Genomic DNA, 14998 nt, shown 5'->3' on the forward strand with positions numbered 1-14998 from the left:
TGGCGACTGTATTTTGATTCTGTAATGACTATTCCAAGATAATCAACAGACACAAAGATAAAGGCAAAACTGAGACTAAGCCCAGTTCTTTTTATTCCCAGAATAATAAATGATTTTTTAATTAATTTAGATCTCTTTGTCTAACCCCTCTGCTTTTCAGAAGAGTATGTGGGACCAATCAAGTATTAATATGTTATGCTTTCATTTTAATTCATCTCAAATTATTTCTAATTCCCCTTATGAGTTCTTACTTGACCCATGAATTATTTAGGAATATATTCTTTAATTTCCATTTGTGATTTTCAACAAATTTCTTTCTGTTAACGATTTCTTATTGCATTCTGTTGTCATCTGAGAGCACTCTTCGTATTGTTTATATCCTTTAAAATGTACTGAAATTTGTTTTATGCTCTAGCATATAGTATATCCATGTGCATTTGAAAAGAATGTATATTCTGATGCTGTTGGGTGGAATGTTTTATAGATGGCTGTTAGGTCTACTTGACTGATAATGCTGTTCAAGGTTTTTATTTTCTTGTTGATTTTCTGTCTGTTCTGCTATTGAAAGAAGGGTATTAAAGTATACAACTATTATTGTAGAACTGTCTGCTTCTCTTTTCTGTTGTGTCGATTTTGCTTCATTGTATTTTGAAGTCCTGTTGTTACGTGCATATAAGTTTATAATTATTATGCATTCTAGATGGAATTATCATTTTCAAATATGTTTGTCTCTAGTAAAAATTTTCGTCTTAAAATGTAACTTTTTTTCTGATATTTTCTTAGCCACTCCGGTTTTGTTGTTGTTGTTTTGTTTTGTTTTTACTGTTATGGTATATCTATTCCAACCCTTTTACACTTCCCCTCTATATTTTCTTTTTTTTTTTTTTTAACATCTTTATTGGGGTATAATTGCTTTACAAAGGTGTTTTGGTTTCCGCTTTATAACAAAGTGAATCAGTTACACACATACATATGTTCCCATATCTCTTCCCGCTTGCGTCTCCCTCCCTCCCACCTTCCCTATCCCACCCCTCCAGGCGGTCACAAAGCACCGAGCTGATATCCCTGTGCTATGCGGCTGCTTCCCACTAGTTATCTACCTTACGTTTGTTAGTGTATATATGTCTATGCCTCTCTCTCGCTTTGTCACAGCTTACCCTTCCCCCTCCCCATATCCTCAAGTTCGTTCTCTAGTAGGTCTCTGTCTTTATTCCTGTCTTACCTCCAGGTTCTTCATGACATTTTTTTTTCTTAAATTCCATATATATGTGTTAGCATACGGTATTTGTCTTTCTCTTTCTGACTTACTTCGCTCTGTATGACAGACTCTGGGTCTATCTACCTCATTACAAATAGCTGAATTTCATTTCTTTTTATGGCTGAGTAATATTCCATTGTATATATGTGCCACATCTTCTTTATCCATTCATCAGATGACGGGCACTTAGGTTGTTTCCATCTCCGGGCTATTGTAAATAGAGCTGCAATGAACATTTTGGTACATGACTCTTTTTGAATTTTGGTTTTCTCAGGGTATATGCCCAGTAGTGGGATTGCTGGGTCATACGGTAGTTCTATTTGTAGTTTTTTAAGGAACCTCCATAGTGTTCTCCATAGTGGCTGAACCAATTCACATTCCCACCAGCAGTGAAAGAGTGTTCCCTTTTCTCCACACCCTCTCCAGCATTTATTGTTTCTAGATTTTTGATGATGGCCATTCTGACTGGTGTGAGATGTGTAATACCAAGAATGAACTGCAATGTAGACTATGTAATGTAAACAGATGTAAACTATGGACTCTGAATGATTATGATGTGTTAGTGTATGTTAAGCAGGTGTAATAAATGAACCACTCTGGTCGGGGGATGCTGATAATAGGGGAGGCTATGCATGTGCAGGGGCAGTGAGTATAAGGGAAATTCCTGTACCTTCCCCACAACTTTGCTGTGAACCTCAAACTGCTCTTTTAAAAAGTATAAATAAATAATAAAAGAGAAATCATATCCTTCAAGAACAACGAAGTGGGGCAGAAGGGGTACGTCTCCGTCAGAGAATTATTAGCACTGTTTTCCCTTCTACTTAGGGCTCTAAGGCATTAGGGCCATATGCTACAAACAACATTCAAACCAAAATAACAAATGAAAGATTACCACTACTAAGATGAGAAAATGGATCTGTTGAGATGGACCAGGGTGCTGAATATATCTACTTCCTTTCCCTGATGGTTCAAAACACTGCTAACTCCCTGCCACATCCTGGTAGAGAGGCTGGATTCACACACTTTCCAAACCGTAAAATCTAGAAATACATATTCCAACAAAACCTTAACTAGATATAAAATTACTCTACAATCAAGCAAATTGGAGGTAGTATGGAATTCATTTTTAAATTGGCTTTTGGCTGAATATAAAAATCAGCAGTTTAAAGGCCCAGAATAATTTTCAGCAACTAAGGCTTACGCATAACTTAAGAAGCTCATTAGCTTCTTAAATTCTTAAATTTTCAGAGCCTGTGAAAGCAGTATAGCCTGGCTATATATTTCAACCAACACTCAAAGCACGTAACACCAGGTAGCATCACAACATTTTTTAAGAAATTGATAAAATGCCTCAGCTGCCTGCTGGAGCAGAGGGAGGAAACAGAGCAGAAAAAAACAAAAGACAAATACAACCAATAACAAAAGCATCATCTCACAAACTTTTAGCTGAAGGCCTCCCTCCAGACCCTTGCATGATTTCCTCCTTTACCTGATTCCTTTTAGATGCAAACATTTATATGGTGATCCTACGGTAAAGTTTTATGTGAGTCACCGGTTTGTTCTATATGTCAAACAACCTAGTGCCTTCCACATATTCTTCTCCTGTAACTCAGAGCAGAACAAGAAAGGAAACCTGTACTCTCTCAGAGACAAGACTCTGCCAACATAGGCCAACTTCCTGAGAAGATGAGGGTTCCCATCTTTTTACTTTGCTGGTAAATTATTGTAAAGGCACACTTATTTTGTTCTTTGTTTGTTTTGACGGGACACCTAAGTCAGCTTGAAATTACCTTTGATTTCAAACTCAAGACTAAACTTTATCAGACAGAACAGGAATCTGCCCAGTTCTGCCACTTGCTAACCAGGTAACATTGGGAAAGTAACAGTAACTGAGTGTTTGCTACTAAAGCACCGTTCAAACTGCTTTACTTAGATTCATCCATTTAATCCTCAAAAAGACCCTTTGAGGTGAGACCCAAGGAGACAAAGTAACTGTGTGAGAGAACAAGTGACCCACTCAAGATCACAGAGCTGGTAAGACAAAGAACTAGGATTAAACCAAGGTAACCTTTTTGCCAGAGCCTGTACTCTTAACCACTTTACTGGTGGGTTTAAAATTTTTTTAATGTAACCCATTATAAGAAATATGTTCTACAGGGCTTCCCTGGTAGCGCAGTGGTTGAGAGTCTGCCTGCCGATGCAGGGCACACGGGTTCGTGCCCTGGTCCGGGAAGATCCGACATGCCGCGGAGCCGGCTAGGCCCGAGAGCCATGGCCGCTGAGCCTGCGCGTCCGGAGCCTGTGCTCCGCAACGGGGGAGGTCACAACTGTGAGAGGCCCGTGTACGGCAAGAAAAAGAAAAAAAAAAAAAAAGAAATATGTTCTACAACACAACCCAATACATATATATTTTATCAATTAAGACTGACCTGTAACTTGAGAGTCTTTGTTATATGTATAATTGAAACCAAATTTTATGAAAATATACTTATTCATTTTATGCAGTATACTGGTATTTTTCTACTGTATTTTATTGTTTAAAATTCCTTGTCAATCCTCACCAAACTGATTTCAACTTCCACTGAGACTCATGACCTGAACTTTGAAAAACAAGGTACTACATTTCTTTTTACCACCATGGGAATTTTGTGAGGATTAAATATGATAATGTGTACAAAACCTTTAGCACAATGCCTGACACAGACTGTGCACCCAGTGCATGAGAGTGATTATTACTGATCTTGTAAATTAGCAGTAAGTAAGGGAGGCAAGGACACGTAGGGGGAAAACCTGACTGGAGTATAGGTGAATTTATGGCCTTTTGGCATCTTTCCCGGGCAGTGAGATAGGGAATTTCCCCAGTATTTTCAATTTATATTGTAATGGAAATCCACATTTAGAAAGAGACCTGGCTTGTAGCTAACTCTGATTTCCTCTTCTTCACTAAAAAGGGCAATTTACAATTTGCTATGCCTCTCTGCCGGAACCCTCAGTAAACCCAAATTTTTCATTTATGTTCCCATCCCACACTACTCTGGACACTATGAGCTTTACGAAATTGGTCTTCAGCTGGGGAGGTACACTCATTTCCTATTGATGCTTTATTAATTACCACTACCTTAGTGGCTTAAAACAACACAAACTTATTATCTTACAATTCTAGGGCTCACAAATCTGAACCAGATCTTCCTGGGCTAAAAGCCTTTCTGCTGGCTCTGGGAGACAATCCCTTTATGTTTTCCAGCTTCTTTTGAGATGCCAGTACTCCTTGGCTCTTCTTCCATCTTCAAAGCCTGCAACAGCAGGTTGACTCCTTCTCACATCAAATCACTCTAACTCTGACACTGATTCTTCTTCCCTGAATCTTCTGCCTTCGTCTTCCATCTATAAAGGATCTTTGTGATTACACTGGGTCTACCTGATAATCCAGAATAAGTTCCCTATTTTAATATCTTCGATTTAGTCACATCGGCAGAGTCCCTTTTGCCATGTAAGGTAACATTCAGAGGCTCTTGTGTTTAGGATGTGGACATTTGGAGGGGGAAGAGGGTCAACTATTCTGCCCAACACAGGAGACAAGCCTTACAAAATAGCAAATAAGATTTAACAACAATAACACATAACATTTATTGAACATTTACCATACAGTAGGCGTTGTGCTGAGTGCTTTACCTGCTAACTCATTTCCTTGTTGAGAAACCAAGGCTCCAAAAGATCAGAGAGTGTCAAACGTAGGTGTGCCTGACTTCAAAGGTCATGCTCTCAACCACTTGACTACATAGTTAGGTACTAGATGTGTGTACAGTTAGTGGTTTGCAACTTCTCCCCAGCAAGTACTCCTTTTTCTCTTTCCCCGCAAGAACCATATTTTGAAAAATTCTGTATGTTAATTTTTTTCATTAACCAAAGATAATTGTAACAGCTGATAGCTTTGAGCTAACCTCTTTGCCTCTTTGGATTTATATAGTTCCAGCCAAACAATGCAACTTAATATTTTATTTAACATATTTTGGCATCATTTTGGGATACTGAAACATAACCCACTATGTAGATGCGTAGGAGTTCAGAGAAGAAGGAACTCAGTGGGGGTGGGTGGAGCAGTCAGAAGAAATAGGGTCTGACTTCAGTCTCAAAGAAGCAGAAATTTCAGAGAATAGAGAAGATCATGAATGAGAAGTGAGAACAAGTACCTGTAGGAATGAGACATAAGGAGTTTGTTAGGAGAACTGGGCAAAAGAAATTAAAGAAGAATAAATAAAACATTGAGGCTTTGAAAGATAGGTAAATAAAGTTAAATTTAACCAGACAGGAAAATGCAGAAGCTGGAAAATTTCTGAGCAGGAGCCCTTGGGCTTGGGGAGATTAATCGGCTAGAACAAAGAGCATGAAAGGAGGAAGTGAGAGACTGGCAATTGTAATTCACCTTCCAGGAGGGAAATTGGTGGCTGGGAGGCATAGAAAGAGGTAGAGACTAACTTTTCACTATACCCCTTTTGATTCTTCTAAATTTTATACAATGTACATGTATGAATTAATGTCATATATAGATACACATATGTAATATATATAATGTATAAGTAACATATAGAAGCAGACATGTATGTACGACTATCATTACTGACCCAAAATACCATATAATAAAACTACACATCTACTTTTAGCACACTTAAGAATTAAGGATAAACCACTCCTCAGTTGTACTCTGCACCCCACAACGCCTGGCTTGAGTAGAGCAACTTCACCAATTTTCTCATTGGTTTAAAACATTGATCCTTTAGTCTCTGTCTACCTACCTCACCCTAAGCATCAACTCCAGGTTGGGCTGGTGCGCAAGCAATTATATATTGCTCTTACATGTTTGCCCAACTTGAACAAGAACCTACTTCAGAACTGACTCAGAAATCTCACAGGATGTTGTCATTCACCCCCAGGATCAATGATCAATAAGAGAGTTATAAGGTCTATACCTCCTGACCCAGCTCAAGGTCCTGACTCAGACAATGCCTGCTAGCTGGCCTCATCCCCACATGAGGAGCCCCTCATCCCCTGGGCTCCACTTCATCACCAGTGTATTGGCAACAATATTTATCTTTTCAAAGGAAATTTTTTACCTCATAAATCAATAGATATCCTGTTGTTATCAGTTGTTTTGTTTTGAAGAGCTAATTAATGAAATAACTTCATCAACGATTTTGTGGGAAGATGTTGAACCTTTGTACTTTCTGAATAATCTATGTTTTATTTGTAGTGTTAGAAAGCTCAGCAGTGAAAGCAAGTACCCCATAATGCCCAGGCACACAACCTGCTGCATTAGTGCTCTGAGCAGTAACTGAGACAAATGGAGGACTACAGAATTATTCTAATGTTTTGAGGTTTAGGGAGAGTTGCATTAGAAAACAATTCCTTCATCATACTGTGACTTCATTACATTCAAAGCCATAGTGGCTAGCTCTTATACTTTAGAAGTTATACATGAAGATGACATAAATAAATACAAGATACAGCAGGCAGAGGAGAGAGATAATAAACCAAAACTGACTGACACAGCTAGATCCTAAAAGCCAGTTTGGTTACTCTTTGAACATTTTTTTGCAATTTTCATGTGTAAGATAACACACTATATTGTATGAATGAAAGTGTTACATCTAATTATTTGATCTGCCTGTCTTATGTTAGTTAGTGGAGAAATATTTATTGAGCTCCACACAGATGAGTAATTTTAGAAACCATGTCAGTAGGGAAACATCCAAGGGTGGAATAAGTGCTAAGCCTCTAAAAACTGTTCTCTCTTTTCTTAAAACTCCTGGAAGGCAGGAAATACCCTGTGTTTTTCTATATGTGCCTTGTGCAGTGCTCACCCTCAAATGACACTAAACTAGAACAAAGAAAACCTTAAACAAGAGCCATGATTCAAAACTAAAATTAATTAGTATGTCACAGTTCATAAAGTACTTCCCTTACGGATGAGGAAAGCAAGTTTCAGTAAGGATAAGCAATGCAGGTACTAGAGACTGGGGTTAAAACCAAACATGATCTTGGTAACGTGTTTCTATATGTGTGATTAAGGCCAAGCCTTTGCCCATCTACCCACAAATTATACGTAAGATGTTACAAACTCATATTATGGAACCTGACTCTTAAGAAATTTTATTGCCCAGAGTGTAGTGAGGTACAGACTTCATTCACCATGCTATGGCTTCTTTGCAACATACACACCCACCAGTTGGCCGGGTGGGACATGGTTCTCATTCTTTGATCTTGTAGCCCTCTGTAAAATGTAACAAAATCTCTCTGGAAACAGCTGAAAATCATTCTCTCCTTTGAACTGACCTTCAGATCACTTCTTTCTGTACGTTTTTCTCAATCAGTTACACTCTACAAAATAATAGTGATTAAATTCCTCATTCACTAAAACTCTCTGGTAACCTCCATACTTCAGCATGAATATAATTGAACCTCTTTACTGTGTTTCTGTTAAATATTTGTGTGCATAAACATATGTACACTCTGCTACGTTTCCAATGATAGCTTCTTAATAACTGAGATATTTCAGGCATTTAATTCAGATGTATGCACCATCTGAGTACTCACTAAATAAAAATATATACAATGCTTTTATTCTAATAAGTTCATTACCTCATCACAAAGCAAAGATAAAGAAAGCTGCAAATTTATGATATTCGGCTCTGACTTTTACATGTATAGGTCCTGGTTCTACTGTGATTGTAGGATACTATATCGTGTACCTCATTAATAAGGGCCCTCTGATAAACCTGAAATAAACCATCTGGTTTACTCCCAGTTCTATCACCTTTTACTTGTAATACTTGAAGCTAGTCAATCTACTCTTAGACTTAGTTTTCCCATCTTTAAAATGGAAATTGTTGGGGAGAACACTTACCACCATCCCCTCATTCCAGTTATTTTCTTCCAGGAGGAGTTCTTTCACTGGAATAACGTACCCAGGCTCTCGCTGTACCATCCATTCCCCTTCCTTCATCAGGCCAGTACTCCTTCCTAGGGGAAGAGAAGTATCTTACCTGACTTGTAGGTTTGGTAACATAGTAGCTCATCTTTTTTTCTTCCCTTTCTCTTTGGAATCTTCCTGCCTTTATAATATCATTTATTAGCTCCATCATATCTCAGTAGAAATAATAATTACAACACAAGCTTGTCTTAATGATATTGTATTTGGTAGAATGTAAAACATTTTTATGTGTGAGAAGTTACTATTTCAATTTTAATACTTCTTTCATCTATTTATTTCATAATAAGTTTTTAAAGAAGATTGATATATTCATTCAATCAGATGACTAAGTTTTCACTAAATCTATTAAAAGGAATAAACTTAAGTTAATACCTAATTATGCTTGAAATAAAATATCTTCCATCCAACATATTCAGTTGTACATGGTTTCTTTAATAATATTTTAATTTTCTAAATAGGTGAAAGAAAATACTACTGCTACTTAGACTACAGTCTAAGAGTTTAGAGATACAGTTTAGATTCAGAGAGTTATCAGAATATTGGCTGCAAAGATTTTTTAAAATCCTGTACTTTTGTCATAATTTTACCTTAGTGAACTATAATGATTTTTTTTTTTTTTTTTTTTTTTGGTATGCGGGCCTCTCACTGTTGTGGCCTCTCCTGTTGCGGAGCACAGGCTCCAGACGCGCAGGCTCAGCGGCCATGGCTCACAGGCCCAGCCGCTCCGCGGCATGTGGGATCCTCCGAGACCGGGGCACGAACCCGCGTCCCCTGCATCAGCAGGCGGACTCTCAACCGCTGCGCCACCAGGGAAGCCCTATAATGATTTTTAAACATGAACTTGTAACTTTGAAAAAACAAAAACTTGAAATGAGCACACTAGAGAATTCTGCATGCTTTTCACCCAAGAATTGCAGTCGTCTACTGGCCATAACATCCTTCCACAGCCTAAGGTGATAGTAGGTGGATTATTGTCTCTTTCATTGTCCTAGGCACTGTTGAACAAAACAGATATGGCCCATGTCTGCATAGAGATCACATTTGAAACAACAGCATGGCTACACAGTTTTTAAGTCATTTTCCACTAATTCATAACCCAGCTTTGACAATCATAAAGCTGATAATTCTCACTTAGACTAAAATTGGCAAGGCCCAAATATTTTACTTTGAGAAAGAAAACTAATACTTATTGGGTATAATCTTATGCACATTATCCTATTTAATTCTCCTAACACCCTTAAGAAAAGTATTATTTTCACTATTTAATAGATAAAAAAATGAGACTCACTGAGATTACAAAATACCGAAGAGGTCATGCACATAGATTAATGAAGAAGGAGACTTTTAACTCCATTGGGTGCCAAAGCCCCATATTTTTCTTCTAGAATCAGATCAGTTATTGCCAATTATATTCCAATTCCAAGTTGTTATTATAATAAGGAAGATTTCTAAACGACAAAAATGATGTATATAAAGACTTAAATCATCATGATGTATATAAAGACTTTAGTCATCACTTTTGTAGACAGCAGTGTAGAGCTTATTTATTCTGTAGATAGCAATGTAGAGCTTTTGTCCCATACTACACACCAAAGAGCCATTCTCATCATAGACAGTCAATAAATGCCGAATTAAAATGTTCATATGTAAAAGAAAAAGCAAATTATAGCCAATGGAGTTACTTCCATAAAGTTTAAATTATTCCTAACAGACACTAGTATTAAAGAGACACATCAACACTTTAAGATTGCTAGACTGAACTCCTTTAAAAGATATCCTTGCTCACGTATAAAATAACTCTTCATATAAAAGTGTGTTGAGTGGTGCCAAATCATTCACACTCCATCTCTCAGTACTCTATTACTTCATGAGAACAGTTGAACTGATTCAGAATACAGCAATACAATTTCCTTTGTTCAATTGCTGGCTATGCCTCTTAATAGCTGTGGGACCTTACACAAGTAATTAACATCTCTGTGCCTCAGTTTCTACATCTGCAAAGTTAGAGTGATAAGAGCATCTATTGCATAGTGTTGGTGTACTAAGTGAGTGACTCTGGAAATTGCTTAGAAGAGTCCCTGACACGTAGCAAGCATTATATAAGTGTTAGGTTGTTGTTTGTTTTTTTAAATTAATTAATTAATTTATTTATTGGCTGCATTGTGTCTTCGTTGCTGTGCGCGGTCTTTCTCTAGTTGCGGCGAGAGGCAGCTACTCTTTGTTGCGGTGTGTGGGCTTCTCATTGCGGTGGCTTCTGTTTGCTGTGGAGCACAGGCTCTAGGCACGTGGGCTGTAGTAGTTGTGGCACGTGGGCTCAGTAGTTGTGGCTTGCAGGGTCTAGAGAGCTGGCTCAGTAGTTTTAGTGCACGAGCTTAGTTGCTCCACAGCATATGGGAAAAATTAGAATGTGAGATGTTTTAAATTCTTGCATTTGTACTTTTTTAAGTGGTTTATTTTTCAACTTTTGTCTTGTTTCTAATTTTAAAGACTATGAGATATATCCCCTGTTTTTTTGGATTTCCTTCCCATTTAGGTCACCACAGAGCATTGAGTAGAGTTCCTTGAGCTATATACAGTAGGTTCTCATTAGTTATCTATTTTATACATAGTATCAATAGTGTATATATGTCAATCCCAATCTCCCAATTCATCCCACCCCCCCACTTCCTCCCTTGGTGTCCATACGTTTGTTCTCTACATCTGTGTCTCTATTTCTGCTTTGCAAATAAGATCATCTATACCATTTTTCTAGATTCCACATATAAACGTTAATATGATATTTGTTTTTCTCTTTCCGACTTACTTCACTCTTTATGACAGTCTCTGGCTCCATCCACGTCTCTACAAATGACCCAATTTCATTCCTTTTTATGGCTGAAGAATATTCCATTTTATATATGTACCACATCTTCTTTATCCATTCCTCTGTCCATGGACATTATATGTATACATATAGCTGATTCACTTTGCTGTACAGTAGAAATTAAAACATTGTAAAGCAACTATACTCCAATAAAAATTAATTTAAAAAATAAAATTAGAAAAATAAATAAGAACTTATAGGAATAAAAGGCATTGAAGTTAAAAAAACAAGCAAAACAAAAAAACAGACTATGAGAGATTTCAAGCATGCCATTTCAAGCTACCATGTCCCTAAAATAGCACATGCAGATAAAAATAACCTTTATTCTCAGTAAATGGAAAATATGACTTAATATGACTCTACAGAATTTTGAATAGATGAATTCAACATATAGGTGTGAGGCTTGTTTTTTAGCCTAATTTGCATAATTATTCTCATGTTCTTTTTTTCTCATTCAGTTGATGTGGTTTAGCATTAGTATTCTTTAGGTTTTCTGTCATTAGCCATTTATTATGGGCATTAATTAAACAATATACATATCACTAAGAATACATATTTTGAAGCCGTATAATGGTGAAACTATCATGAAAGCTAAAGGTTTGAGGTTGTGATAAACAAATTGAAGCCAGATATTTAGAAGGTCTGCAATAAAAAGAATCTTAGCATTTAAATGAGTTTAGAAGCACTGAAATACAGGAATCAGCAGATCAACATTATACTATCTATCTCGAAAAGAAATGAAAGAAGGTGTGTGGAGAAACAGCACTCTCATTTGTCTGGCACAACCTCAGTGAAGGTCAATTCAACAATACAAACCAAAATTACAAATGAACATAACTCTTTTGTCCAGCAGTTCAGCTTCTAGGACATATATATGGATACACTTGCACATGTATGAAATGACATATGTAATGATTACTTATTGCAGCATAATTTGTAATAGTAAATATGTGGAAACCAGCTAAGTGTCCACCAATGAGGGGTAAATTATGGCATATCCATCATTTAAAAACAAAAAAAGTTGAGAAAGCTTTTTATGCATTTGTATGGAAAGATATCTGAAATAGATTACTAAGTGAAAGACAAGCAAGGTGAACAGTATATACTGTAATACTAATTAAATAAAAGTAAGAGACATAATATACACCCACATATATTATTTATTTTGTATTTAAACCTATTAACCTTTTATTGAAGTATAACATATATATACACAGAAAAGTGCACATTGTGTAACCTCAAAGAATTTTCATAACTGAACATACCCATGTAACTGGCACCAAGAGTCTAGGTCCTAGATCAAGATACAGAACATTTCTATCACCCCAGAGGCCTCATCCTGTCCCTTCTAGTCACTATGACCACTCTACAAGATTAGACATTATCCTGATTTCTAAAAGCATAGGCTAGTTTTGCTTATTTTTGTACTTAATAGGCATTGACTCATAAAATGTATACTCTTCTGTGTCTAGCTTTTTCACCCAGTATTGTATTTGTGCAATTCATCATACTGTACACTGCTCAATATCATTGCTGCTTAGTATTCCACTGAGTAAATGGGCCACAAATCATTTACTCATTCTACTATGTATGGATATTTGGGTAATTTCCAGTTTGAAGCTATTATAAATAGCACTACTATGAACTTTCTAGTATATGCATATGCACGTCCACATACCTAGGCAAGGAATTGCTGACGATCCGCATATCTGCAATTTTAATAGTACTGCCATACAGTTTGCAAAATTGATTGTACCAATTGACACTCCCACCAGCAATGTACAAGAGCTCCAATTGTTACAAAACCTCACCCACACTTGCTATATTCTGTCCTTTTAATTTTAGTTATTCTTGTATTTGTGTAGTGATATTGCACTGTGGTTTTAACGTGTAGTTCTCTAATGACTGATGATGTCGAGCACCTTTTCACATTCATGTACTATTTGCTATTTAGATATACCCTTGTGTGGAACTACCTAGGTGTTTTGCCTAATTTTCTATTGAATTATCTGTCTGTTACACTTTTAAATTTTGAACCATGTGAATACTAATTTTTAAAAATTTTAAAGTAATGCAATTAAAAATATATATAAATTTTATAGTGCTCTATGCTGCATGTTCTCTCCTTCGAGCTTTATAATATACTAGTATTTCAGAAGCTCTGAAAAGTCTTAAAATTTTCACCACCACAGAACAGTTGGAGAAACGCTGTTTCCATTCTTGTCTAATTTTTAGTGTTCATGGAATTAATAATTGCTTCCTTTTTTTACTTGCTTATACTTTTTAAGTTCTCTCTCGAATTTTATCATGTATTTCATTAGATCTATCAAACATCTATCAATATAACTACACAAATACTCAAAATTAGTAATCTAAATAAATTCAATTACACTAACCAGTCTTTCTTCTTGGAGTCTGCCATCTTCCTTCTCTGGTGAATACGATTGCTCTCTAATTCTACATATCTTTCACCCTGGCATTTCCCTTCACATTCTCCTGGTCCTTTTTTCTGGATCCCATGTCTTTCTCTTTCTTGTCTTGCTCTCATGTTTTGTTGGAGCACATCCTCTAGTAACTTGCCCTAAAAAAAAAAAAAAAAGGTGGATAGATGGATGGAAAATAAATGTTTTCATCCTTGTATATGTGAAAACATTTTATTCTATTCTTACACTTGATGGATAGTTTGACCATAGGATTCTAGGTTGGAAGTTATTGTCTTACAAAACTTGAAATTTCACTGTAGTGTTTTAGCATAAAAGTGTTATTGTTGAGAAACCCAATGCCATTCTAATTCCCATCCATTTATTCCTGCGGCTTCCCTCTGAAAACTTTTAGAATCTTCTCTTTATTCTTAGTGTTCTGATCTTTTTAATGATGTGCTTTAACATAGGTCCTTTTTCATTCACTGTGGGTAGCTGGTGGGTCCTTTAACTATGAAGATCTTTGTCTTTTGGTCCTGGAAAAAATTCTTGAATTATTATTTTGATCATTTCCTCCCTTCTTAATGTTTGTTCTCCTTCTCTAGAATTCTGTTTGTAAACTGACTGGATGAATGAATGAATGGGAAAAGTTTTCTGAGCACTTTTTGTAGCAAAAAGCTTATTAAAGAATGAACCACAGATTATCAGACCATATCTTTAAAGCTAAGTATTTTATTTTAAATTATCAAATTTTAAAACACACTCTTTCATTACAGCTTCCATTTATTGTAAAATGTAACACTGCTACTCTCATTTCAGGCAATACAAAAATACAGGATGCACTGATTTTCTGTAGGCAGAAATCCCTGACTGAAGTCAGGCATTCCCTATTACTTTGCTTTAGAATTCATTAAATGCCTAGCATGGACTTGGTATTGTGTATAATATTTGCACCACACTTTGCAAAATAGTCATTTCTGGTGTAGAAAAGTGTTTGTTTAAGGTAAAAAGATCTTTGCAGTCTTTTTTGGTTGGCATTAAACACCGCATTCTTCCCAGATCTATAAGAAAGAAATGTTTGCAGTCTTACCTGGAATCAAGGGAGGGACTCTCTCAAGGTTACTTTTCAATCTCTGTCTGTAATTATGGACGTCAGGAGAGAAAAAAAAAAAAAAAAAGAGAAAAATACGTCCCTAGTAGAGAAGCACTCAACAGGAACTAAACATCTGAACGTTTAGACAGGATTAAATTCCGACAGGGCTTATCAGCCACCCCGACACGACTGAAGTAGTTGGAAGTGAGGTTAGATTGGAGTCCAGATAAGCAAGTGAATCTACACCCCTACCTGACTCACCGGGCTGAGAAGTGCTGAGCCCTAGTAGGTCACCACCGCACATCCTCAAAGGGCTTTCCGCGCAGGCGCGGAGTCAGGAAACGGCAGCTGCCACACCCACCACGCTACCTCTATC

This window comes from Phocoena phocoena, chromosome 17, assembly GCF_963924675.1.
Source record: "Phocoena phocoena chromosome 17, mPhoPho1.1, whole genome shotgun sequence".
Classification (NCBI taxonomy): Eukaryota; Metazoa; Chordata; class Mammalia; order Artiodactyla; family Phocoenidae; genus Phocoena; species Phocoena phocoena.